Source organism: Saccopteryx bilineata, chromosome 3 (genome assembly GCF_036850765.1).
Source record: "Saccopteryx bilineata isolate mSacBil1 chromosome 3, mSacBil1_pri_phased_curated, whole genome shotgun sequence".
NCBI classification, from domain to species: domain Eukaryota; kingdom Metazoa; phylum Chordata; class Mammalia; order Chiroptera; family Emballonuridae; genus Saccopteryx; species Saccopteryx bilineata.
The window spans coordinates 144,710,235-144,736,151 of record NC_089492.1 but is presented as its reverse complement, the minus strand read 5'-3'; the positions used below and the strand labels follow the sequence as shown (position 1 = coordinate 144,736,151).

General features: G+C 46.5%; 1 protein-coding gene across 8 annotated transcripts in view; it reads left to right on the top strand.

The window, feature by feature from the left end:
* Positions 1-25,917, top strand: part of CAPG (capping actin protein, gelsolin like) — a 45,219-nt gene that overhangs the window by 2,309 nt on the left and 16,993 nt on the right. Inside the window, exons 2-3 of one of the 8 annotated variants that reach the window (XM_066267587.1) lie at positions 15,363-15,448; positions 20,625-20,680. The exons of 1 other annotated variant lie outside the window; for it this stretch is intronic. The gene's annotated coding sequence lies outside the window, so the exon portion shown is untranslated. Of the gene's footprint in view, positions 1-15,362; positions 15,449-19,663; positions 19,732-20,624; positions 20,681-22,772; positions 22,830-25,917 lie in introns of those variants that run through there. 6 more of the 8 variants (XM_066267590.1, XM_066267589.1, XM_066267592.1 and 3 more) reach the window with 6 other exon arrangements.

Sequence of the window (25,917 nt, the reverse complement as noted above, 5' to 3'; positions counted from 1 at the left end):
TTTTTTTTTTTTTTTTTGTATTTTTCTGAAGCTGGAAACGGGGAGAGACAGCCAGACAGACTCCCGCATGCGCCCGACCGGGATCCACCCGGCACGCCCACCAGGGGCTACGCTCTGCCCACCAGGGGGCGATGCTCTGCCGCGACCAGAGCCTCTCTAGCGCCTGGGGCAGAGGCCAAGGAGCCATCCCCACCAGCGCACGGGCCATCTTTGCTCCAATGGAGCCTTGGCTGCGGGAGGGGAAGAGAGAGACAGAGAGGAAGGAGGGGGTGGGGGTGGAGAAGCAAATGGGCGCCTCTCCTATGTGCCCTGGCCAGGAATCGAACCCGGGTCCCCTGCACGCCAGGCCGACGCTCCACCGCCTAAATGAACAATTTAATGTTTTTAGTATATTCACAGTGCGGCCATGACCAAAATCTAATTTTTTTTTTACCACAATCTAATTTTAGAACATTTTTATAACCCCCCAGAAGAAATTTGTATCCATTAGCAGTCACCCCCTAAAAACCCCATCCCCTCTAGCCCTAGGCAACCATAAATCTACTATTAAATGTATTTCTATAGATTTACCTATTCTGGACATTTCATATAAATCAAATCATATAATATATGAACTTTTATGACTAGCTTTTTTCACTTAGCATGTTTAATTAATTGTCCAGGTTTTAGCATGTATCAATACTCTGTAGTATTTTTGCAACTTCTTGTGAAATAAGACTTTTATTTTAAACAGAGTACCTAGAGCAGGGGTAGTCAACCTTTTTATTTTATTTATTTATTTTTTTATTTTGGGGGGGAGTTTATTCATTTTTAGAGAGGAGAGAGGGAGAGAGAGGAGAGAGAGACAGAGAGAGAGAAGGGGGGAGGAGCTGGAAGCATCAGCTCCCATATGTGCCTTGACCAGGCAAGCCCAGGGTTTTGAACCGGCGACCTCAGCATTTCCAGGTTGATGCTTTATCCACTGCGCCACCACAGGACAGGCTAGTCAACCTTTTTATACCTACTGCCCACTTTTGTATTTCTGTTAGTAGTAAAATTTTCTAACTGCCCACCGGTTCCACAGTAATGGTGATTTATAAAGTAGGGAAGTAACTTTAACTTTATAAAATTTATAAAGCAGAGTTACAGCAAGTTAAAGCATATAATAATAATTACTTACCAAGTACTTTATGTCAGATTTTTGCTAAGTTTGGCAGAATAAATCTTTATAGAACAACTTACTATAGTTAAATCTATCTTCTTATTTATATTTTGGTTGCTCTGCTACCGCCCACCATGAAAGCTGGAACGCCCACTAGTGGGCAGTAGGGACCAGGTTGACTACCACTGCTCTAGAGGGAGAGCAGAGGTAGCTCCTTGTATGTGAAGAATGACTCAGCTGGCACTGACTGAGAGCAGGGCGGGCCTTGGGGAAGGAGGAGGGAAGGCAGGGCCTGACAGAGAGGGGGGGGCCCATCTCAGCCCCCTCCACCCAGGAGGCTATGGGCAGTGAGGGGTGGAAACTGGGAGGAAACAAATGGGGTCCCACCACATGACTCTCAACCCACTCTCTGCCACTTACTAAGTGGGTTCTGGAACACATTATTTTTACCTCAATTTGCCTCCATTTCTGTATCTGTAAAATGAAGATAAAAAGACAATCTACTTTAGAGGGTGAATGGGAGGGTTAAGTGAAAAATATAAAGGACAATGCCTGATATATAATGCTAGCACTCAATAGTTTTAGCTCTTATCATGACCTTATAGTAGATAAGAGGATCCCGTAACCCTGGCCTTGAGGGATAAACCTGCCCTGTGTCTTGCCTGGGGACCAGTCTCTCTTGCCCCAGACACTCAGTGTCCTTCTGTGCCATCACAACACTCCCCCTGAGCTCCACCTGCCCCACTCATTCATACTGTACTGGACAGTCCCACTCTTACCACGGAATTCCAAATTGTCACTGTCCAGGACACCTCCGAACACCCAGCAGTGAACAAATAACAGCATGACCTATGGTGGTGCAGTGGATACAGTATCAACCTGGAATGCTGAGGTTACCGGTTAGAAACCCTAGGTTTGCCTGGTCAAGACACATAAGACAAGCAATCAATGAACAACTAAAGTGAAGCAACTATGAGTTGATACTTCTCGCCCCGCCCCACCCCTTCTCTGTAAAACCAATAAATAAAAATCTCTAAAAAAAAAACCCTCCAAAAAACAACAAACAAAAAACTTTCCAATCTTGAACTTGATGCAGAAATAAATGGCTATCCAGACCCCTGACCATTCCTCAGAACTAGTTGAAATGATCTAGAGCCTGACCAGGCAGTGGCACAGGGGATAGAGCATCAGCCTGAGATGCTGAGAACCCAGGTTTAAAACTCCAAGTTGCTGGCATGAGCTCGGGCTCATCTAGCTTGAGTACGGGGTGCCTAGCTTGTACACATGACCCTATGGTCACTGGCTTGAGCCCAAAGATCGCTGGCTTGAAGCCCCACTGGCTTGAGCCCAAGGTTTCTGGCTTGAGCAAGGGGTCACTGGCTCATCTGAAGTCCCATCAAGGCACATATGAGAAAGCAATCAATGAACAACTAAGGAGCCACAACTATGAGTTGATGTTCCTCATCTCTCTGCCTTCCTGTCAGTCTGTCCCTCTCTCACACACACACAAAAAAAATCTAGAAAATTCACCGCTGATTCAATTCAAAAGCTAGAAACGTCGTGAGTCAATGAGATTAAAGAATATCCTGGGGAATTTATACATTGGAAATTTTAGGTATTGAGACAGATCCCTGTCAGTCCCACAGGCTGAAGAAATGCAACAAACAGCCCAGCCTGAACTGTGCTTCCAGGCTGGAGTCAAAGGAGCCAGAAGGAACTCTCCTTGTCTAGCGCCTGCATTTTACTGGGACACTGAGACTCAAAGAGAAATGTGTGGCAGATTAGGGAGAATCCTTGGCAATTTCAGGAAATTCTTAACCTTGGAAATCAGTTTACAGCCTTGGTTCATGGACACAGAGGCAGAAAGCTGGCCATCTTGGGCACCCTCAGACCTTGGCCACAGCCCAAGCAGCCAAGCCCGGAAGTCAGTGTCTGAGGCCTCCCTGTTCTAGTTTCTTTCAGCCAGATGTTTGTCCTAGAAGTAGGAATTTATTAATAATCATGGTCATTCTTTCCTTTTGTGGCCATTACTGAAGCGCCAGCGGGCAAAATAAAGTTTAGTCCTTTTGGCAAAGTAGTCCAGATTTAGAGGAAGAAATATGTCCTACACTGAATCAGTACAGCAGGAGAAAGCTAATCATACAGTTCTCATGGGCACTCACACCAGCAAGGTGCTTATCACTAGGCTAAAGCTGGACAAAGACTACAAAAAGATCCTTCAATAACCCAACCTGTGGTGGTGCAGTGGATAAAGCGTCAACCTGGAAATGCTGAGGTCGCCGGTTCAAAACCCTGGGCTTGCCTGACCTGTGGTGGTGCAGTGGATCAAGCATCGACCTGGAACGCTGAGGTCACTGGTTCAAAACCCTGGGCTTTCCCGGTCAAGGCACATATGGGAGTTGATGCTTCCTGCTCCTCCCCCTTTCTCTCTCTCTCTCTCTCTCTCTTCTCTAAAATGAATAAATAAATAAAAATAATTAAAAAAAAAAACAAAAAACCCTGGGCTTGCCTGGTCAAGGCACATATGGGAGTTGATGCTTCTAGCTCCTCACCACCTTCTCTCTCTGTCTCTCTCTCTCCCTTTTTCCTTTCTAAAATGAATAAATAAAAAAATTTAAAAAAAATTAAAAAAGATCCTTGAATATAAAACCAAATCTTGCTATGCAGGAAAAGGAAAGGGCAAATATAAGGACAAAACAATCAGCCCTGGCCAGGGTTCAGTGGCTAGAGTGTCAGCCTGGTCTTTGGTTGCCCCAGTTCAATTCCTGGTCAGGGCACACAGGAGAAGCAACCATCTGCTTCTCATCACCTCCCTCTCCCCCTTTTCTCCTTCTTGCCCTTTCACAGCCAGATCAATTGATTTGAGCGTGGCCCCAGGCACTAAGGCTAACTTGGTTGGTCTGATCACAGCAGCCTCAGGTGCTAAAAATAGCTTGGTACTTGAGCATCAGCCCCAGACGGGGTTGCTGGGTGGATCTCAGTCCAGGAGCATGCGGGAGCCTGCCTATCTCCCTTCCTTTCACCTAAAAAAAAAAAAAAAAAAAAAAAAAAAAAAAGTTGAGAATTTGCAGGAATAAAGTAATCTTATATACAGCTTTCATAAAAACTGTTAAATGGGCCCTGGCCAGTTGGTTAGAGTGTTGTCCCAATTATGCCAACGTTGTGGGTTCCATCCCCAGTCAGGGCACATACAAGGATCAACCAATGAGTGCATAAATAAGTGGAACCACAAATCGATGTTTCTCTCTCTCTCTAAAAACAAACAAACAAACAAAAAATCTGTTAAAATGATAAAAGAAAAATAATGGTCACAGCATCTTGCATGTGTACAGGCCTTTTTTCAAATTGCCTCCCACAGGTTGTGTCAGTGGATCCCCACAACTCTCTGAGGTAAGGAGAGCTGGGGTACTGTTCTTGCTTCACAGGCAAGGAACCAGCTTATACAACCTTCCCAAGGTGACAGGCTGGAGCAGTTCTAGAATGTAGGGGTTTTGCTCTCTAACCTGTTAAAACACCAATAAAAATTTTTGGAGTGTCTGTTACTTGCTGAGTGCTCTGCTGGGTGTTGGGGTCACCAGGATAACTTATCATGGTTCTGGTGCTTGAGGAGCTAACTGGGGTGGAAGAGGCACTTTCTGAGTGGTGGCAGAAGTGTTTCATATCTTGGTAGGGATATCTTGGTTACATGGGTGTTTGCATATATCAAAACTCTCAGCCTGACCTGTGGTAGCATGGGAGAGAACATCGATCTGAAATGCTGAGGTCACCGGTTCGAGGTCCCAAAAGGCTTGCCCAATCAAGGCACATATGAGAGGCAACTATGAGTTGATTCTTCCTGTTTCTCCCCACCCTCTACCTTTCTTTCTCTCTTTCTAACTCCATCTTTCTCTCTCTCCCCTCTCTAAAATCAATAAATAAAATCGCTAAAAGATTAAAAAAAAAAAAGCCTGACCAGTTAATACAGTCTTGGCCTGGGATGGTGACCGAGGTTCGAGACCCCGAGGTCACCAGTTTGATCGTGGCCTCACCAGTTTGATTGCAGGGTTGTTAACATGACCCCATGGTTGCTGGCTTGATCCCAAAGGTCACTGGCTTGAAACCCAAGGTTGCTGACTTGAGCAAGGGGTCACTAGATCTGCTGGAACCCCCTGGTTAATGCATATATGAGAAAGCAATCAATGAACAACTAAAGTGACACAACTCTAAGTTGATGCTTTTCATCTCTCTCCCTTGCTGTCTGTCTGTCCCTCTCTCTCTCTCTTGCTCACTAAAAACAAAACAAAACTCATTCAACTGTATACTTATGACTTGTAAAATTTTCACTGTAAATTTTACCTTAAAAGTTGTAGAAAATGGACATGCTTTGGAAGGATATTCCTAGCGTGGCCTTAATAGCTGTCTGGAAGCAGGCCAGGAGCTGATTAGGTTGCCCATGGATACAATTCCACCTTTGCTAGTGGGATGTGGCTGAAAAGTTTTCTCCTGGAGCTGTATATCCCGATGGTCCAGTGGCCTTGATGCCCAGAGCATGTGAGGAGCACTATGGTGGGTGTCAGGGGTCACTACATGTTTCAGAGAAGGGATTTATAAGCTGAGTCTGCAGGTGAGCAGTTGGTCGGAGGAGGAGGGAGGCCAGGGGTGGTGTCTAAGCATTCCTCAGTAGCATGTGGCTGTCCAGCATCACCCGGATGGAAAGGGGTAGAACCAAGCTTTGAGTTGCTTCACTTCCCCTATGCCCCATCTGTGGGCCTTGGAGAAACATGCTGGTTTGAAATTTGAAACTGCTTCCCAAGAAAGGAGAAAATCCTATTACTACTGTGTCAGAGAGCCAAGGCCATGCCCTCATCTTTTTTAAAAAATATTTATTTATTTATTTATTGTGGCAGGGACAGACAGACAGGAAGGGAGAGAGATGAGAAGCATCAATTCTTCATTGCTGTTCCTTAGTTGTTCATTGATTGCTTCTCATATGTGCCTTGACCTGGGGGGCTACAGCAGACAGAGTGCCCCCTTGCTCAAGCCAGCAACCTTGTACTCAAGCTAGTGAGCCTTGGTCAAACCAGATAAGCTCGCGCTCAACCTGGTGACCTCGGGGTCTCGAACCTGGGTCCTCCACATCCCAGTCTGACGCTCTATCCACTGTGCCACCGTTTGATCAGGCTCATGCCCTCATCTTGATGCATTTTGTCACCTGACATCTTGAGGGGTTTGCCTGCTGCTCACGCTCTCCTCATGCAGAGACTAAGGTGGAGAGCAGATCATCTGCTGTCTGACTCATTTCTAGATAGCCTGGCCTCCAAGTGCAGACACAATCTGGCCTGTTTTCCTCTGAATGAAGAAGAAGGTGAAGTGTTGCAGGTCTAGCACCAGCTTTGAAGCCAGATCAGCCAAGGTTAAAAGCCTGGTTCTATTACTGAACTGGCAGTGTAACCTCAGACAAGTTACTTATGTGGATGAAAATGGAGACATAGACTAAACCTGACAAGCTCAGGGGAGGCCTGCATTGCACACCTTACACACTCAGAGACCTAACGTAACCACATAAGATGGTCTAAACATGAAAATTCCTAATTAGCCTGTACAGTATATCAGTTGGTTAGAGCATTGTCCTGTTACACCAAGGTTGCAAGTTTGATTCCCAGTCAGGACACATTCAAGAATCAACCAATAAATACATAAATAAGCAGAACAACAAATTGGTATTTTCTTTTTTATTTTTTTTCCTCTCTCTCTCTCTCTCTCTCTTCCTTTCTCTTTCTTTAAAGTCAATAAATAAAAGACTTTTTTGTGTGTGTGACAGAGAGAGGGACAGATAGGGACAGACAGGCAAGAAGGGAGAGAGATGAGAAGCATCAATTCTTTGTTGTGGCTCCTTAGTCTCCTTAGTTGTTCATTGATTGTTTCTCATATGTGCCTTGATTGGAGAGCTACAGCAGAGCAAGTGACCCCTTGCTCAAGCCAGCGACCTTGGGCTCAGGCCAGCAATCATGGAGTCATGTCTATGATCCTACGCTCAAACCAGCAACCCCACTCAAGCTGGTGAGCCCTGCTCAAGCCAGCAACCTTGGGGTTTCAAACCTGGGTCCTCTGCGTCCCAATCTGACACTCTATCCACTGTGCCACTGCCTGGTCAGGCAAAAAAAATAAAATTTTTTGATTCCTCACTAAAAATGCGTCATAGCAGGTGGTAGTCACTCCTGGCATGTAGTTTCCTTGACAAAGGTCAAGTGTTACCTCAAGTGAGCCTGTCTACTGCCTTTTTGCATCTAAGATAACATTCCTTTGAAATGTCAGAGTAATCTCCAGACCCCTCAGGGTACACCCACAGCACCAGGCTGGAGACTGCAGAACCCCTCATTGTTATCTTGCTCCCCAGTACTGTCGCTGTGTGCTGTCAATGTTAACTATCCTGGACCCACCAAAGTAAAACAAGTATGTGTCTCTTTGCCTGACCAGACACAGTGGATAGAGCATCAACCGGGACACTGAGGTCATCCAGCTTGAGCATAGTATCACCAGTTTAAGCGCAGGGTCGCTGGCTTGAGCGTGGGGTCACTAGCTTCGCTGGAGCTCCCTGGTCAAGGCATGTATGAGAAGCAATCAATGAACAGCTAAAGTGCTACAACTACGAGTTGATGCTTCTCATCTCTCTCCCTTCCTGTCTCTCTCTCTCTCTCTCTCTCTCTTGCTAAAAAAACAAAAACAAAAATAAAAAGCCTGACCTGTGGTGGCGCAGTGGATAAAGTGTTGACTTGGAACGCTGAGGTCACCAGTTTGAAACCCTGGACTTGCCTGGTCAAGGCACATGTGGGAGTTGATGCTTCCTGCTCCTCCCTCCTTCTATCTCTTTCTCTCTCTCACCTCTCTAAAAATGAATAAATAAAATATAAAAATTTTAAAAAATATTTTATTTATTGATCTTTAGAGAGAGAAAGGAGAGAGAGAAAGGGAAGAGGAGTGGGAAGCATCAACTCATAGCAGCTGCTTCTCACATGTGCCTCACTGGGGCAAGCCCAGGGTTTCAAACTGGTGACCTCAGAATTTCAGGTTGAAGCCCCATCTACTGTGCTGCCACAGGTCAGGCTTGCAAAGGAATTTGATTTAACTATTAGAACATATGGTCCTGGCTACTCTGACCTATTTCAATTAATGCACCTACTGGTTTCTGAAAGCAAAGCAACAGAATCACTAAATAAGGTTTGCTGGGAAACTCAAGTAGAGAAGTCTGCTGTTACTGTAAAAAGTCAGGTTATCTTAAGAATTGTAGAAAACTGAAATGGGATTTAGAAAAGGAAATAGTAACAAGCACAAGACTGCTCCAAGGACTAGAAGAGGGCATTTTCCCTTCTCCTTATTAATACTTTAGGAAGAATTAAAATTACCATAAAAGGGGAAACTACTGCCTGACCAGGTGGTGGCGCAGTGGATAGAGCATCGGACTGGGATGCGGAGGACCCAGGTTCAAGACCCCGAGGTCGCCAGCTTGAGTGCGGGCTCATCTGGTTTGAGCAGAGCTCACCAGCTTGGACCCAAGGTCGCTGGCTTGAGCAAGGGGTTAATCAGTCTGCTGAAGGCCCGCGGTCAAGGCGCATATGAGAAAGCAATCAATGAACAACTAAGGTGTTGCAATGCGCAATGAAAGACTAATGATTGATGCTTCTCATCTCTCTCCGTTCCTGTCTGTCTGTCCCTGTCTATCTCTCACTTTGACTCTCTCTCTGTCTCTGTAAAAAAAAAAAAAAGCTATTGGCAATACTTTGCCTCTACCTAATATTCACCAATATCCTTTAAAGATCTGATGCACTAGCTGAAGTAAGCCCATTATACAAGATTACTTTAAAGAGGGCTTATAATTCCATGAATGAGTCCCTGTTATTCTCCTACCTCTCTACAAAGAAACCCAATGGGAAAGGAGCTCATAGTGTAAGTAAAAACATCCTGGCCCTGGCCAGATGGCTCAGTGGATAAAGCATCATTCCAGCATGCCTATGTTGAGGATTTGGTCCACTGTCAGGGCACATATGAGAAGCAATCAATGAATACACAATTAAGTGGAATGGCAAGTTGATGCTTCCCTTCCCCTCCTTCCCCTCCCTTCTTCTCTCTTTCTCTCTCTCTGTTAAGTCAATAGGAGGAAAAATGACATTCTGTGTTTTCAAATCCACATACCCTATTATCAGCTATTCCAGCAGACTGCCAATATTTTTCAGTGATAAATTTATGTAGTGTCTTCTTCAGCATTTCTGTAAAAAAAAGAAGACAGAAGATTCCTCTTTGCATTCATCTGGGAAGATCTCAAGTTTACTTGGACAAAAAGGACCCAGGAGTATACAGTCCCACCTATTTCTCTCAGATGCTAAAGGCAGATTAGAATGATGTTGAAGTTCCTAGAGATTCCACTCTAATCTAACATATAGATGATTTACCTTTATGCTCTAGGACATGTTAGACTCCCAAGAGGACACAACAGCTTACTAAAAGGGATATAGGGCCTCAAAAGACAAGCTTCAGTCTGTTTACCCCAAGTAAATACCTCGATCATCTAGTATCTAAAGATGGACTACTGATTAACCCTAAAGACTCGGAGGAATAATATCCTTTTCTTTTCTAAAAACAAACAAACAACCAAAAACAGCTTAGAGGTTTCCTGAATCTTACTGGATATTGTCATAATTGGATTCCAAATTTTTTATTAATGGCCCAGCCTCTATATGTCTCATTAAGATCAGATCACCCTGATCCATCACAACCCAGAAGGGAAACAAGCTGTAACAGCTCTAAAGAAAGATTTATCTAAAGTTACCGCTCGGGGACACCTTAATTGTAAACTTTTTTTTATATACATGAAAATAAAGAAAATGCTTCAGGAGTTTTAACTCAAAAACTCAGATTATCATAGACCTATAGCAGGGGTCGGGAACCTATGGCTCGCGAGCCAGATGTGGCTTTTTTGATGGCTGTATCTGGCTTGCAGACAAATCTTTAATAAAAAAAATAACAACATTAAAAATATAAACATTCTCATGTATTACAATCCATTCATTTCCTACTGCTCATGTTCATGGTTGCGATTGGCTGGAACCAATCACAGCTGTCCTCTGGGACAACACCAAATTTTTATTGGATAATGCTTAACGTACATGGGTCATTGTATGGCTCTCATGGAATTACATTTTAAAATATGTAAAATGAATTAAAAAAAAAAAAGTAAAATATGTAGCGTTCATGGCTCTCTCAGCCAAACAGTTTCCCGACTCCTGACCTATAGGATGCTATAGTCAGAAATTACATTCAGCAGGAAAAAGACTCTCTCCCTACATGACAGCCTTCCCTGCTACAGTTATGCAAACAAACAGAAGAAACAGTTATGTGCTCTCCTTTATTTATGTTCCTCAGTTTTGTTGAATCTTAACTCTCATCACACTAAATAAACACTTCCATCAACTGACTGACTTCTCATGAAGTATTACTCTTGTTTTTTGCACCTAATAATGCTCGATGTAACAGTCTTTTTTTTTTTTTTTTTTTTTTTTTTTCATTTTTCTGAAGCTGGAAACGGGGAGAGACAGTCAGACAGACTCCCGCATGCGCCCGACTGTCGATGTAACAGTCTTAACCCAGCAAATTTGCTACTTTTTTGTTTGGCTTACTGACTGCCTTGTTGTTCCTAAGAATGATTTACAGGAAACTCCCTTTTTTTAAAAAAAATTTATTTATTTATTTATTTATTTATTTACAGAGACAGAGAGTGAGTCAGAGAGAGGGATAGACAGGGACAGACAGATAGGAACGGAGAGAGATGAGAAGCATCAATCATTAGTTTTTCATTGCGCGTTGCGACACCTTAGTTGTTCATTGATTGCTTTCTCATATGTGCCTTGACCGCGGACCTTCAGCAGACCGAGTAACCCCTTGCTGGAGCCAGCGACCTTGGGTTCAAGCTGGTGGGCTTTTTCTCAAACGAGATGAGCCCGCACTCAAGCTGGTGACCTTGGGTCTTGAACCTAGGTCCTCTGCATCCCAGTCCAACGCTCTATCCACTGCGCCACCACCTGGTCAGGCGGAACTCCCTTTATAATGCTGACTTGCCCTGGACAGTTGGCTCAGTGGACAGAACATTGGCCCAGCATATGGATGTCCTGCGTTTGATTCCCAGGCAGGGCACACAGGAGAAGCAACCATCTGCTTCTCTCCCCCTCCCTCTCCCCCTTCTCTCTCTCTTTTCCTCCCACAGCCAGTGGCTGATGTTTAAGCATCAGCCTGGGCTCTGAGGATAGCTCAGTTGAATTGAGCATCGGCCCCAGACAGGGTGGCTGGGTGGATACCAGTAGGGGCGCGTGTGGGAGTCTGTCTCACTATCTCCTCTCCTCTCACTGAAAAAAATAAAAATAAATAGAATGCTGACTTAATTTGGTTTATGGATAGATCTTATCTTAAAGATGAGCAGAGACATTACAGAGCTGGATATGCAATAAGTTCCATGGTGGACATAACTGAAGGTTCTTATTTACATGAATATGATCTGCCTATAAGCTGAATTAATTGCTCTAACTCAAGCTTATCAATTGGGCAAAGATCAAATAGCCAATATTTACAATGATAGCTGCCATGCCTTTGGTATAGCTCACAGCTTTATAATATCGTAGAAACGGTGATGTGTCTTAACTTCCTCAGGGCAACCCATAAAGAATGGAAAACAGGTTGCAGAATTATTAGATGTCACACATCTAACTGAAGCAATCAGCAATTATTAAAATTTAAGGTCACCTGGAAGGAAAAGGAAATCATTTAGCTGACACTGTGGCTAGATAAGCAGCAATAAGTGGCCAAACTATCCAGACCTGAGAACGTTTCTTCTCCCTGTTAATAGCGATAAAAGACTGTCGTTTGCAGCTCCCTTGGACAGCTGCAGAAGAAAAGAAGATATGGCAACAAAAGGGGGAAACTTTGTCCTAGACAAACAGATATGGTTTGGACCCAATCAGAAATCTTACCTATAGGGGCTCAACTTATACTTACCTATCTTCAACATGCACATGAGCTAATGCATTGGGGTTCTGAACAGATGATTTCATGGAGTAAACAATATTCCTGGGTATCTTCTCCTACTGTATATAGCTCATAAAGTGTATAGCAGATGTTCTATCAGTTCAAAATCTAATCCTGGAAAAATCATTTCACAGGTCCCAAAGACCTTCTCCATTTCCTTTAGGTCTAGTTGAGGTATGTAATTAGATTTTATCCAAATGCCACCATCTCAGGGGTACAAATATGTGTTAGTTACGAATTTTAAGTTTTCTCACTGGCTTGAGGCATTCCTTTGCAGGAGAGCAATAGGCTTATGTAAATTATTAAAGGTAAATTATTTTATTTTTTTTTAAAGAATTTATTTTTATTTATTCATTTTAGAGAGGAGGAAGGGAGAGGAAGAGAGAGAGAGAGAGAGAGAGAGAGAGAAAGGGAGGAGGAGCAGGAAGCATCAACTCCCATATATGCCTTGACCAGACAAGTGCAGGGTTTTGAACCGGCAACCTCAATGTTCCCAGGTCGACACTTTATCCACTGCGCCACCAGAGGTCAGGCTAAAGGTAAATTATTAATGAAAAAATATCAACTGGGGAATTCCTTCTGAATTACACAGTGACAGAGATTCATTTCACTGGGCAAATAATGCAATCCACTTTTAACATCTGGCCTATTCTATGGTATTTTCGTTGTGATTATCACCCCATTCCACTGGATTGGTAGAACATACAAATGGTACAATTAAAACTCAACTAGGTGCCTGACCAGGCGGTGGTGCAGTGGATAGAGCATGGAACTGGGATGCAGAGGATCCAGGTTTGAGACCTCGAGCTCGCCAGCTTGAGCGCGGGCTCATCTGGTTTGAGCAAAGCTCACCAGCTTGAATCCAAGGTCACTGGCTCCAGCAAAGGGTTACTTGGTCTGCTGAAGGCCCGCGGTCAAGGCACATATGAGAGGGCAATCAATGAACAACTAAGATGTTGCAACGCGCAATAAAAAACTAGTGATTGGCCCTAGCCGGTTGGCTCAGTGGTAGAGCGTTGGCCTGGCGTGCAGAAGTCCTGGGTTCGATTCCCGGCCAGGGCACACAGGAGAAGCGGCCATCTGCTTCTCCACCCCTCCCCCTCTCCTTCTTCTCTGTCTCTTTCTTCCCCTCCTGCAGCGAGGCTCCATTGGAGCAAAGATGGCCCAGGCGCTGGGGATGGCTCCTTGGCCTCTGCCCCAGGCGCTGGAGTGGCTCTGGTCGCAACAGAGCGACACCCTGGAGGGGCAGAGCATTGCCCCCTGGTGGGCAGAGCGTCGCCCCTGGTGGGCGTGCCTGGTGGATCCTGGTCGGGCACATGCGGGAGTCTGTCTGACTGTCTCTCCCCGTTTCCAGCTTCAGAAAAATACAAACAACAACAACAAAAACTAGTGATTGATGCTTCATATCTCTCTCCGTTCCTGTCTGTCTGTCCCTGTGTATCCCTCTCTCTGACTCACTGTCTCTGTAAAAATTAATTAATTAATTAATTTTAAAAAACCAAACAAACTCAACTAGGTAAATTTTCAGCTTTTAATCTCCCTTGGCCTAAAGCTCTCCCTATAGTGAGTGCTCCTCAACCTGAGATCTACTCCTTTCGGTAAAACATAGCCTCTCTCCTCATTAGTCACTAGTCACATTATGCATTTGGGTGAAGGGACATATGAACGAACCTTACTAAAAGGAGACATTCTGCATTATTATCAAAGACATACTAACTAGCTTTAAAAAACTGATAAATTAGTAACATTCATTTTATAGCGTGCTCCTTGGGAGATGAAAATTTCAAAGATCACGACTTACAACTAGATTTTGTCCATTGGAAAAGACATCAATTAAAGACTGTCTCCAACCTCTTTGGAAGGGACTTTATCAGCAGACATCAAAGGCTCTTCAAAAACAAGAACATGAAGCTGCCAACACTGTAGGCAAACAGCTATTCCAAGATATCCATAAGACCTGACCAGTGGATAGAGCGTCGGCCTGGGACCCAGAGGACCCAGGTTCAAAACCCCAAGGTCACTGGCTTGAGTACAGGCTCACCAGCTTGACCATGGGGTTGCTGGCTTGAGCCCAAAGATCACTGGTTTGAAGCCCAAGGTCGCTGGCTTGAGTCAAGGTCGCTGACTTGAGCATGGGGTCACTGGTTTGGCTGAAGCTACCCCCACACTGGTCAAGGCACATATGAGAAAGCAATAAATGAACAACAAAGGTGCCACAACAAGTTGATGCTTCTCATCTCTTTCCCTTCCTGTTTGTCTGTCCCTGTGTTTGTATGTCTCTCTCTCTTGCTAAAAAAAAATCAATAAGGTTTATATGCCCAGAAATTGATGTTAAACTTAAAAAATAAACAGAAAGAAAAGTACATTTGTTTGATTGTCATTACCTGTCAGCTAATATTAGTCATAATAATAGTAATACTTGTTCTTTTGGCTTTTTTCAAACCCCATTCTTATATAGCCCAGCTGTTAATAATTGCTGAAACTGTATAACTTTTGTATTATTGATAATACTCTTCCACTCTGGCTGGGTAGTTCAGTGGGTTGGAGCATTATCCTGAAATGCCAAGGTTGTGGGTTCAATCTTTGGTCAGAGTACATACAAGAATAACCAGCCTGACCAGGTAGTGGCGCAGTGGATAGAGCATCAGACTGGGATGCCAAGGACCCAGGTTCGAGACCCTAAGGTCGCCAGCTTGAGCGCAGGCTTATCTGGTTTGAGCAAAGCTCACCAGCTTGGACCCAAGGTCGCTGGCTCCAGCAAGGGGCTACTCGGTCTGCTGAAGGCCCACAGTCAAGGCACATATGAGAAAGCAATCAATGAACAACTAAGGTGTCGCAACGCGCAATGAAAAACTAATGATTGATGCTTCTTATCTCTCTCCCTTCCTGTCTTGATCTCTCTCTCTCTCTCTCAAAAAAAAAGAAAGAAAAAGAAAAAAAAGGAAATATTGAAAAATAAATTTTATGTAAAAATGCTAGAACCCAATTATAGAAACATGCTTACCCCTCAACCCAACAAGGACTACTGACTATATTAACTGAGATGAAAGCATAAGAAATATGGCCTTCTATAAATGGCTGCTGAGGCATAAGAAAATGAAACTCTTACTGTCCTCCTGGCCTCTGGAAATTTTTACATGGTAATTGTATTTATATCATTGTGTTTTTACAGATTTGGCCTTGATTAAACCTTAAAGTTGCCTGACCAGGCGGTGGCACAGTGGATAGAGCGTCGGACTGGGATGCGGAGGAACCCAGGTTCGAGACCCCAAGGTCGCCGGCTTGGGTGCGGGCTCATCTGGTTTGAGCGAGGCTCACCAGCTTGGACCCAGGGTCGCTGGCTCCAGCAGGGAGTTGCTCAGTTTGCTGAAGGCCCGCGGTCAAGGCACATGTGAGAAAGCAATCAATGAACAACTAAGGTGTTGCAACGCGCAATGAAAAACTGATGATGCTTCTCATCTCTCTCCATTCCTGTCTGTCCCTGTCTGTCCCTCTCTCTGACTCACTCTCTGTATCTGTAAAAAAAAAAAAAATTAATTAAATTAAATTAAATTAAATTAAAAAAAATAATATTGTTGCCCTGGCCGGTTGGCTCAGTGGTAGAGCGTCGGCCTGGCGTGCAGGAGTCCCGGGTTCGATTTCCGGCCAGGGCACACAGGAGAAGCGGCCATCTGCTTCTCCACCCCTCCCCCTCTCCTTCCTCTCTGTCTCTCTCTTCCCCTCCCGCAGCCGAGGCTCCACTGGAGCAAAGTTTGCCCGGGCCCTGAGGATGGTTCTGTGGCCTCTGCCTCAGGCGCTAGAATGGCTCTGATTGCCGCAGAGCAATGCCCCAAAATGGGCAGAGCATCGCCCCTGGTGGATCCCGGTTGAGCAACGCTCCAAAATGGGCAGAGCATCGCCCCGGGTGGATCCCAGTTGGGCGCATGCGGAGTCTGTCTGACTGCCTCCCTGTTTCCAGCTTCGGAAAAATACAAAAAAAAAAAAATGTTAATAATAATGTTAATAAATATACATATAATTATACCACCAGTAAATGAGAATCTATCTCACAGTCAGATTGTGAAAACCAGAGGGGTGTATGGTGTGCCCTCAAACTGTAAGTAAACACTACACTAGATGTCACACAGAAAAGTATGACAGACAGCAGAACATGGATCATGATACCTTGTAGGTTAGAAATGATCCAGAGCGTTTTTTTCCTTAATGAAGGCCCTTACGACCTGACTACCTTCCTCTTACCTGCCTTTCCCTTTGGAGAAAAATTTGGCCCTGACTTCCATCCAAGGTTACTGTCTTGCCCCATCTCCAATGGTCCACCATTTCAGCAAGACAGATGATGACACTAAGACTTCCTAGGGACTGTGGGACCATATTCAACCAAGAGGCTGGTCATTAATGTTTCTTTTGATTGATTTATGACCAAAAGGGGGAAGTGTGGATGAAAAAAGGGCCACATAATAAACTTGACAAGCTCAAGGGAGAACTGCACAGTGGGCTTTGCAAACTCAGAGACTGAAAGTAACTACATAGGATGGTCTGAACATAAAAAGTCCTCACTACAAGTGAGTCCTGGCAGGTAGTCAGTCCTAGGTCTGTAACTTCCTTGAAAAAGGTCAAGTGTTACCTCAAGCAAGTTTGTCTATAGTCTTTTTGCATCTAAGATAACATTCCTTTGAAATGTCAGAGTAATCTCCAGACCCCTCAGGGTACACCCACAGCACCAGGCTGAAGACTGCAGAACCCCTCATTGTTATCTTGCTCCCCAGTACCATCGCTGTGTGCTGTCAATGTTAACTATCCTGTACCCACCAAAGTAAAAGTAATGTGTGTCTCTGCTTTGTTCCCTATGTAATCCCAGAGATTCCCCTTTTGCTTTCTCTCACCTCCCTAATTTACCACTAATGAATTTTTTTTTTCTGAAGTTGGAAACGGGGAGGCAGTCAGACAGACTCCTGCATGCGCCCGACTGGGATCCACCCGGTATGCCCACCAGGGGGTGATGTTCTGCCCATCTGGGGTGTTGCTCTGTTGCAACCAAGGCCATTCTAGCACCTGAGGCAAAGGCCATGGAGCCATCCTCAGCGCCTGGGCCAACTTTGCTCCAATGGAGCCTTGGCTGTGGGAGGGGAAGAGAGAGACAGAGAGTAAGGAGAGGGGGAGGGGTGGAGAAGCAGATGGCCGCTTCTCCTGTGTGCCCTGGCCGGGAATCAAACCCGGGACTCCTGCACGCCAGGCCGACACTCTACCATTGAGCAAACTGGCCAGGGCCCACTAATGAATTTCAAGTAACCCGACTTACATTTCCTCCTTTGATTTGTATAAAATAAGCTGTAAAATTACCATTTTCTAGATTTTTAAAATTTTATTTTAGCGAGAGAGGAAGTGTAAAGCCAGTAGCTGCGGCCACCATCACAGCCGCCTGGCCCATGCAGGTTCGCATTGGATTGGGACAGTCGGTAATGAAACAACGGAGCCAAGAACTAGTGGGCCATCATCTTTATTTTTTTAAATTTTTTTAATTTTAAAAATTTATTTATTTATTTATTCATTTTTAGAGAGGAGAGAGACAAGAGAGAGACAGAGAGAGAGAAGGGAGGAGGAGCAGGAAGCATCAACTCCCATATGTGCCCTGACCAGGCAAGCCCAGGTTTTCAAACCGGCAACCTCAGCATTTCCAGGTCGACGCTGTATCCACTGCGCCACCACAGGTCAGGCTAGTGGGCCATCATCTTTAATCCTAGCTTGCGGCCCTGGCTGGTTGGCTCAGTGGTGGAGTGTCGGCCTGGCGTGCGGAAGTCCCGGGTTCGATTCCCAGCCAGGGCACACAGGAGAAGCACCCATCTGCTTCTCCACCTCTTCCTCTCTGTCTCTCTCTTCCCTTCCCACAGCTGAGGCTCCATTGGAGCAAAGATGGCCCGGGTGTTGGGGATGGCTCCATGCCTCTGCCTCAGGCGCTAGAGTGGCTCTGGTTGCAACAGAGCAGCGCCCCAGATGGGCAGAGCATTGCTCCCTGGTGGGTGTGCCAGGTGGATCCCGGTCGGGCACATGCGGGAGTCTGTCTGACTGCCTTCCTGTTTCCAGCTTCAGAAAAATACAAAAAAAAAAAAAGAAAGAAAGAAAGAAAAAAAATCCTAGCTTGCACCCAGCAGGCAAGTAAAAACACACACTGGGCTCCAAAACCCACTCATTCAATGCTCACAAAGCTACTGACTTATCCGAGTTTCCTAGAATCAAAGGTTTCTAGCTCACCAGACTTATTCACCTCTGTTTCCCATCTCCTTCTCTCTGCACCACTCTGCACAAACTGGCTTCTCACTCAGTACTCCACCATCTTGGCTGCTTCTCCTGGCCTCCTCCACATGGCCTTTCTCTGCTCTCCTCTCTAATGCTAATCTCAGGAACCAAGGGAGCAAGCTCCCGGTCTGCCCCACTTTATAGTGTAGAAATCAAAACTTTTAATCCAATATACAAACAAGGAAGTCTCTGATACAAAGTCACTTATCTGAGGCATAATGGGATTCCTCACAAGAGTACACCATCCCACATCAAGCAACGGTCAAGGGTGTGGGGAAAAGCTTAGTCTTAAAACTAAACCTCAGGCTATAATGACTTGGCCTGTCCCCCACACACAATGCAAACTATAAGTGAGCAAACATATATATCATATTTACAAACTTATTTAACGAACACGAAGGGAGGGAGGGAGAGAGAGAGACAGGAGCATCAATATGTTTCTGTATGTGCCCTGACCAGGGATTGACCCAGCAATCTCTACTTCGGGACCATGCTCGACTCACCAAGCTATCTGGCTAGGGCTGATTATTTTCTCAATTTGTTGAGATTTTGCTTCCTAGCAATTGTCAATTTGGCTCAAATAGACTCATAAAAATTCTCTACAAGTTTAGACTTTTCTTACATGGACACCTACCTAGCTTCTCTGGGCCTCCCTGAATCTTCATCTCTTAAGCAGAATAATGATGGTGAGTGTGAGAACCAACTGATATCCTTTTAAAGCACAAAGGACATAGTAGGCGCTCAAGGAACAGTAACTGTTTCAGCTGGATGAAGCCAAGGACCCATGGATTGACTGGGTTGTTACCACTGCAGCCCTCTCCTGCTGTTTTCCGAATAGCATTCTTGTCTCAGCTTTCCCAATACCCGCCCCAATTTCTAGGTCTCTTTCCCACCTGTGGCCCAGGCGGGGCGATGGGAGGGAAAGTGCAGCCCCCTCGGGTGGCTCAGGCCAGCCCGCCCCTTCCTCTGACCCCTGGGCTTGGGCGCTGCCGGGCAGGTAGCTCTTAGGGCTCTGACCCGCAGGGCGCCAGGGCTCCCCTTGGGGGTCGGAGGGGCCTGGCTGTTTCGGGGCTGCCCTCTCGGGGCGCCTCGCTCCCCCGCTCCTTTTTGGGACGCCCTTGTGTGACTAATCTCGGTCTCCGGGCTTCTAAGGAGTGCTGGAGAGGGCGGGTCCCAGCGACAGAAAGTTTTACTTCGTTCGGGACAAACAGAGCATTCCTGCTGGGGGGACCGGACCCGGAGGAAACGTGAGTCTAGTAAAAACAAGTTCTAGAACCTTGTGATCGGGTAGTGTCGTTAGCGTGTGCGTTGTTAAAGTTGCAAGGCGCTGGGGGCTTCCAGGCTGAGGCACTCGCTCTTTTGTTTCGCTGTTCATTTGCAAGTCTCTTTTTTTCCTGTGGTGAGGGCCCAAATTTGGCCGGTGAGGGTTAAGGATGGAGAACAGTGATTCCCACTCATCCTTGCGCCCTGGGTGAGTGAGCTGGGTGAGTGAGGCCAGCACAAAGAGCCACCAGGTCTCGCCCGGAGTGATGGACTGGCCGGAATGGGAGTGAGGGCGGGGCAAGGAGGGGAGATCTGAAGTTGAGCTCAGACCCTCTGGGCTGGAGGAGAGGGCACGTGCTTTCCAAGATGTACTGCCCATTTAGTGGGGTCCCCTACTAAATTCTCCGTGTTGGGAAGAGAAAAGAGTCTAAGTTTGGCCCTGGCCGGTTAGCTCAGTGGTAGAGCGTCGGCCTGGCTTGCAGGAGTCCCGGGTTCAATTTCTAGCCAGAGCACACAGGAGAAGCGCCCATCTGCTTCACCCCTCCCCCCTCCTTCCTCTCTGTCTCTCTCTTCCCCTCCCGCAGCCAAGGCTCCATTGGAGCCTAGTTTGCCCCTGCCTCAGGCGCTAGAATGGCTCTGGTTGCAATAGAGCAATGCCCCAGATGGGCAGAACATCACCCCCTGGTGGGCGAGCCGGATGGATCCCGGTCAGGCGCATGCGGGAGTCTGTCTGACTGCCTCCCGTTTCCAACTTCAGAAAAATACAAAAAAAGAAAAGAAAAAAAAAAAAGTCTAAGTTTATAAAGCATCTATTATTTGCTTATTAATTATATTATCTCACTTAATCTTCACATTTATCTTTATGCTCATTTTACAGATAGGGCCCAGGGAGGCTCCAGGAAGTTAAGTCACTTGCCCCAGGAAGCACAGCCAGTAAGTAGCCAAACTGCCCAACCCTTTCCACTGTACCAGTTTTATCCGCCCAGCCTCTGGTTCTCCGGGGGACAAAGCCCTGCTGGGCTTCCATCCCAGATTACCCTACTTTTGAAAGGCCAGCAGGCTGGCTGTGGAGACACCCAGATGCAGCTAGAGATTGTGTTTCTTTGAAGAGAACATTTAACTTCCCATCTTGCTCTGTTTCGGAAATTTTAACGCATGGATTGATTTAGTTCCACTGCTCACACTGCTTTCTCCTGGGTGGGGCCTTGACCCTGAAGGCTCTGCCTTATCTCTAGCCTGCTGCTGACCAGCCCTGAGCCCGGCAGGCCTGGGTCCAGGACAGGTGGCCAGCCCCGGCTGCTGAGCCATACGTGCGGCTGGGTGAGTGGTACTCTCTCCCCACACACGAACTCCGCTTCATCCTTTCGCACGGACTCAGAAGGGAATGGAGGCTTCCCCTGCTCTGCCTCCTGCTCCCTGTGACCTTGGGCAAGTCACTTGTATTCTCAGGCCATCAGTTTCTTTCTCTAGAAAGTGAACAAGTGGGATGGACCAGACTAGCTCAAGGGTCCTATGATGTGATGTAGGCGCTGGGTAGAGCCAGAACCACATGTACTGTTATTGCTGTCTCTCAGAGGTGGTGCAGAGACTGTGACAGACAGTAAACGTCTGGTGAATGAATGAGAAGCTGACCCAGGGTAGACTGGAAAGGCCTCCAGCATGCAGGGCAGGGGATAGAATCAGTAAAGAATGTTGCAAGGGCCTCAGAACTGCTCTTAAAAAGAAAAAAAATCAATGCATTCAGAATCCTTTTGTAGTTCATAAGTGTGATGATTGGGTACTTGCTGGGCAGATAAAATATATTATGCTCACTTTGTTAAAGATGGCGCTGCCCAAGTAGAGACCTGACACCCAGGTGATATTAAAGTGTGTTGGGGGCGGGCTGTGGGCAGGCAGAATCCTTGTAGCCTGGGGCTTGGTTTTGGGACTAAGCCTTTCCCACTCTTTTTGATGTGGGGTGGTACAATCCCATCATGTCTCTGATAAGTGACTTTGTATTAGAGACTTCCCTATTTTGTATATTGGATTAAAGGTTTTGATTCCTACACTATAAAATGGGGGCAGAATGGGAGCTTGCGCTCTCGGTTCCTGAGATTATCATTAGAGGAGAAGGCAGAGAGGAGAGCAGAGTAAGGCCACGTGGAGGAGTCTAGGAGAAGCAGCCAAGATGGTGGAGTGCTAAGTGAGCAGCCAGTTTGTGCAGAGTTTGTGCAGGGAGAAGGAAGGAGATGGGGAACAGAGGTGAATAAAGTCTGGTGAGCTAGAAACCTTTGATTCTAGGAAACTCGGATAAGTCAGTGGCTTTGTGAGCACTGAATGTGATTGGGTTTTGGAGCCCAGTGTGTGTTTTTACTTGCCCGCCGGGTGCAAGCTAGAATTAAAGAAAATGGCCTATCAGTTTTTGGCTCCATTGTTTCTTTACCGACTGTCCAAATCCAATGCGAACCTGCATAGGCCGGGCGGCTGCTGTGATGGTGGCCCTGGCCATGGCTCCTGGCTCTACAAGTACTCATACTCTTTTTTTTTAATTTACTTATTTATTTTATTTATTTATATTTTTACAGAGTCAGAGAGAGGGATAGATAGGGACAGGCAGACAGGAACGGAGAGAGATGAGAAGCATCAATCATCAGCTTTTCGTTGGGACACCTTAGTTGTTCATTGATTGCTTCTCATGTGTGCCTTGACCGTGGGCCTTCAGCAGACTGAGTAACCCCTTGCTTGAGCCAGCGACCTTGGGTCCACGCTGGTGAGCTTTGCAGAAACCAGATGAGCCCACGTTCAAGCTGGTGACTTCGGGGTCTTGAACCTGGGTCCTCCGCATCCCAGTCCGACGCTCTATCCACTGCACCATCACCTGGTCAGGCGGTGCTCATACTCTTGGTGAGGAGTTGTGCCTCCCTCAAAACTTTATTACGCATCGGCACATTACCTGTCTGATGTGAAAAGAAAAAAATGCATTCAGGGCAAAGACAAGGGGCGGGGAAGGAGGAAAACGTCACTGCAGAGGCAGTGACCCCACCCAGGAAAAGTGACTAACCCAGCAGAAGCTAGAGTTGGGCAGGCTGTCTGCCGGAGGCTGGTGAGTGGGGAACAGGGCCGGTAGAGGCTTTTCTGTCTGCATATGTCTCTTCTTGCTGGTCACAGATTCAGGTGCCCACCCTGGGGAAGGGTCTGGTAGCTGGCTGAGGCCACTGGGGAGGCCCCTGGCTGGGGTGGGCCTCCAGCCTCCCTGTGGGTGCCTCTCTGAAGCTATCCTGGCCTCAGCAGATGCTGGGTTGGAGCAGGGGTGGGGTGGGGCAGGCGGGTGGGGCAGCCCTGGAGTCAGAGGGAAGTGGGAGGCTGGGGTGGGGCAGGCCAGCAGGAAACAGCCTGGAAAGCAGAAGTGGAAGCCAGGCTGCGAAGAGGTGAAAGTGGGCCGGGCGGTGGCTGGCTGGGACCCTCTTAGGTGGGTAGGTGAGGGCTGGCTGCCAGGGTCTGGAAGGAGACTCACATTTCTGGAAGTCGCTTAGTCTAGAATTGGGTCCTGCAGCCCATGGTCCTGGCAGCTTCCTGCCAGGCTCCAGGTTAAGTTATCCAACAGGAAGGAGCCTTGCAGCTGCAGCCGCTCTGTAGAAGGGTGGGTTGTGATCACGATACTGATGAGGAATTCCTGGTGGGGGCTTGTCCTGCCCTGTGAGAGGTGGTGGCCAACCTTCTGATGGAGGCCACCACACCTGAGTGCCTGGCCTCTTGAAGGCCCTCGGGCATCCTGGGAGTGCATTCAGATTTGAGGATATCTGTCCCAAAACCAGGACTTTGATGTGACTGTAGATAGGTGGGCTGGAGTGGTTGCGGGAGGCGCCAAGCAGGACCAGCCTCTGAATTCCAATGCATTGTTTTGCAAATTTAACAAGACTCCCCTGAGGGACCTAGGCCCACCTGGCAAGGAGGTGAGGGTGGAACTGGGGGAAGGTTAGGGGTCCTACTTTGTGTTGAGGAAAGAGCACTGGCCTGAGGAGTCTCTGGACAAGGACTCAGGACCCAGCTCCCGAGAATGCCTTTTCCTTTCCCAAACCTGGAGGATCTGGTGTCATTTCTAGTGTTGACACTCACCTGTCCGCCCTTTTCTGGGGAGAGGCTTAGTGACTGTTTCATTTCACACTAGGGACAAACAGGGACTAGGTGGAGCCATCTGTTAGGGATCAGTGGAATCAGGGAGCAAAGATTCCACCAGAGATGCCTGACCAGGCGGTGGCGCAGTGGATAGAGCGTCGAACTGGGATGCAGAGGACCCAGGTTTGAGACCCTGAGCTCGCCAGCTTGAGCGTGGGCTCATCTGGTTTGAGCAAGACCCCACCAGCTTGAACCCAAGGTCGCTGGCTTGAGCAAGAGGTTGCTTGGTCTGCTGGAGGCCCACGGTCAAGGCACATATGAGAAAGCAATCAATGAACAACTGAAGTGTTGCAATGCGCAATGAAACCCTAATGATTGATGCTTCTCATCTCTTTCTGTTCCTGTCTGTCTGTCCCTGTCTATCCTTCTCTCTGACTCACTCTCTGTCTCTGTAAAAAAAATAAAATAAAATAAATGAAAATTAAAAAAAAAAAAAAGATAACACCAGAGGACTTTTGCCATTTTGATATCCATCAAGCATTGCCTTAAAGATAAGCATATCAGCCCTAGCTGGGTAGTTCATTTGTTGAGCAGTGGTTCTCAAACTTTTTGAAGTTGGGGCGCATTTAAAATCCTACAAATAATTGTAGGTGTACTATATATCATACAAATTTCTGAGAAATGTTATAATAATAAAGTCAAATATTAAAGAAAAAAATATAAAGTCTGTGTGGCCAGTGCAGGTTCGCATTTGATTCAAACAGACAGTAATGAAACAACGGAGCCAAGAACTGGTGGACCATTAGCTTTAATCCTAGCTTGTACCCGGCAGGTGAGAAATATATACAGTGGGAAAACACTTCCCTTTCCATTCAGGGCTCCCAAAGCCACTGACTTAATTGAGTTTCCTAGAATCAAAGGTTTCTAGCTCACCAGCCTTATTCACCTCTGTTCCCCATCTCCTTCTCTCTGCACAAACTGGCTTCTCCTTCAACACTCCGCCAACTTGGCTCCTTCTCCTGGCCTCCTCCATGTGGCCTCTCTCTGCTCTCCTCCCTGCTCTCTGCCCTCCTCCTAGAACGCAATCACTCTTCTTTTGGAACAACGTGATCTCTCTTCCTTTTAAAACCTTTTGGCACAAAAGCCCTCCCCCAACACATATAATACAATCACACCTATCCCAAGCAATCACCTGGGCGACGGGCTTCCATGTGGGCAACGCCGTCTTTAACAAAGTGAGCATAATATATTTTATCTGCCCAACAAAGTCCAAGCGTGCTTTTATGGTAATTAAACAATAAATACAACAATTCAATTTATTCTGACATTAAAAAACTTTTTTTTATAGTTTTTTTTGGTATTTTTCTGAAGTTGGAAACAGGGAGGCAGGCAGACAGACTCCCGCATGCGCCCGACCGGGATCCACCCGGCATGCCCACCAGGGGGCGATGCTCTGCCCATCTGGGGCACCGCTCTGTTGCAACCAGAGCCATTCTAGCGCCTGAGGCAGAGGCCACAGAGCTATCCTCAGCGCCCAGGCCAACCTTGCTCCAATGGAGCCTCGGCTGCGGGAGGGGAAGAGAGAGACAGAGAGGAAGGAGAGGGGGAGGGGTGGAGAAGCAGATGGGCGCTTCTCCTGTGTGCCCTGGCCGGGAATCGAACCCAGGACTCCTGCACACCAGGCCGACGCTCTACCACTGAGCCAACCGGCCAGAGCAAAAAACATTTTTATGTTACATTTTTTGAGTTATGCTTTTTAGAATTTGTATAAAAGAGGGGTTAAAAAAGTTAAAAAACGACAAAAGTTATCTTTTTATATATGTAGATACAGGTATTGATCGACTTAGAACCTATGCAACTTATAACCACTTGACTTTTTTTTTTAATTTTATTTATTCATTTTAGAGAGGATGGGGGGAGATAGAGAGAGAGAGAGAGAAAGGGGAGGAGCAGGAAGCATCAACTCCCATATGTACCTTGACCAGGCAAGCCAGGGATTTGAACCGGCAACCTCAGTGTTTCCAGGTTGACGCTTTATCCACTGTGCCACCATAGGTCAGGCAACCATTTGACTT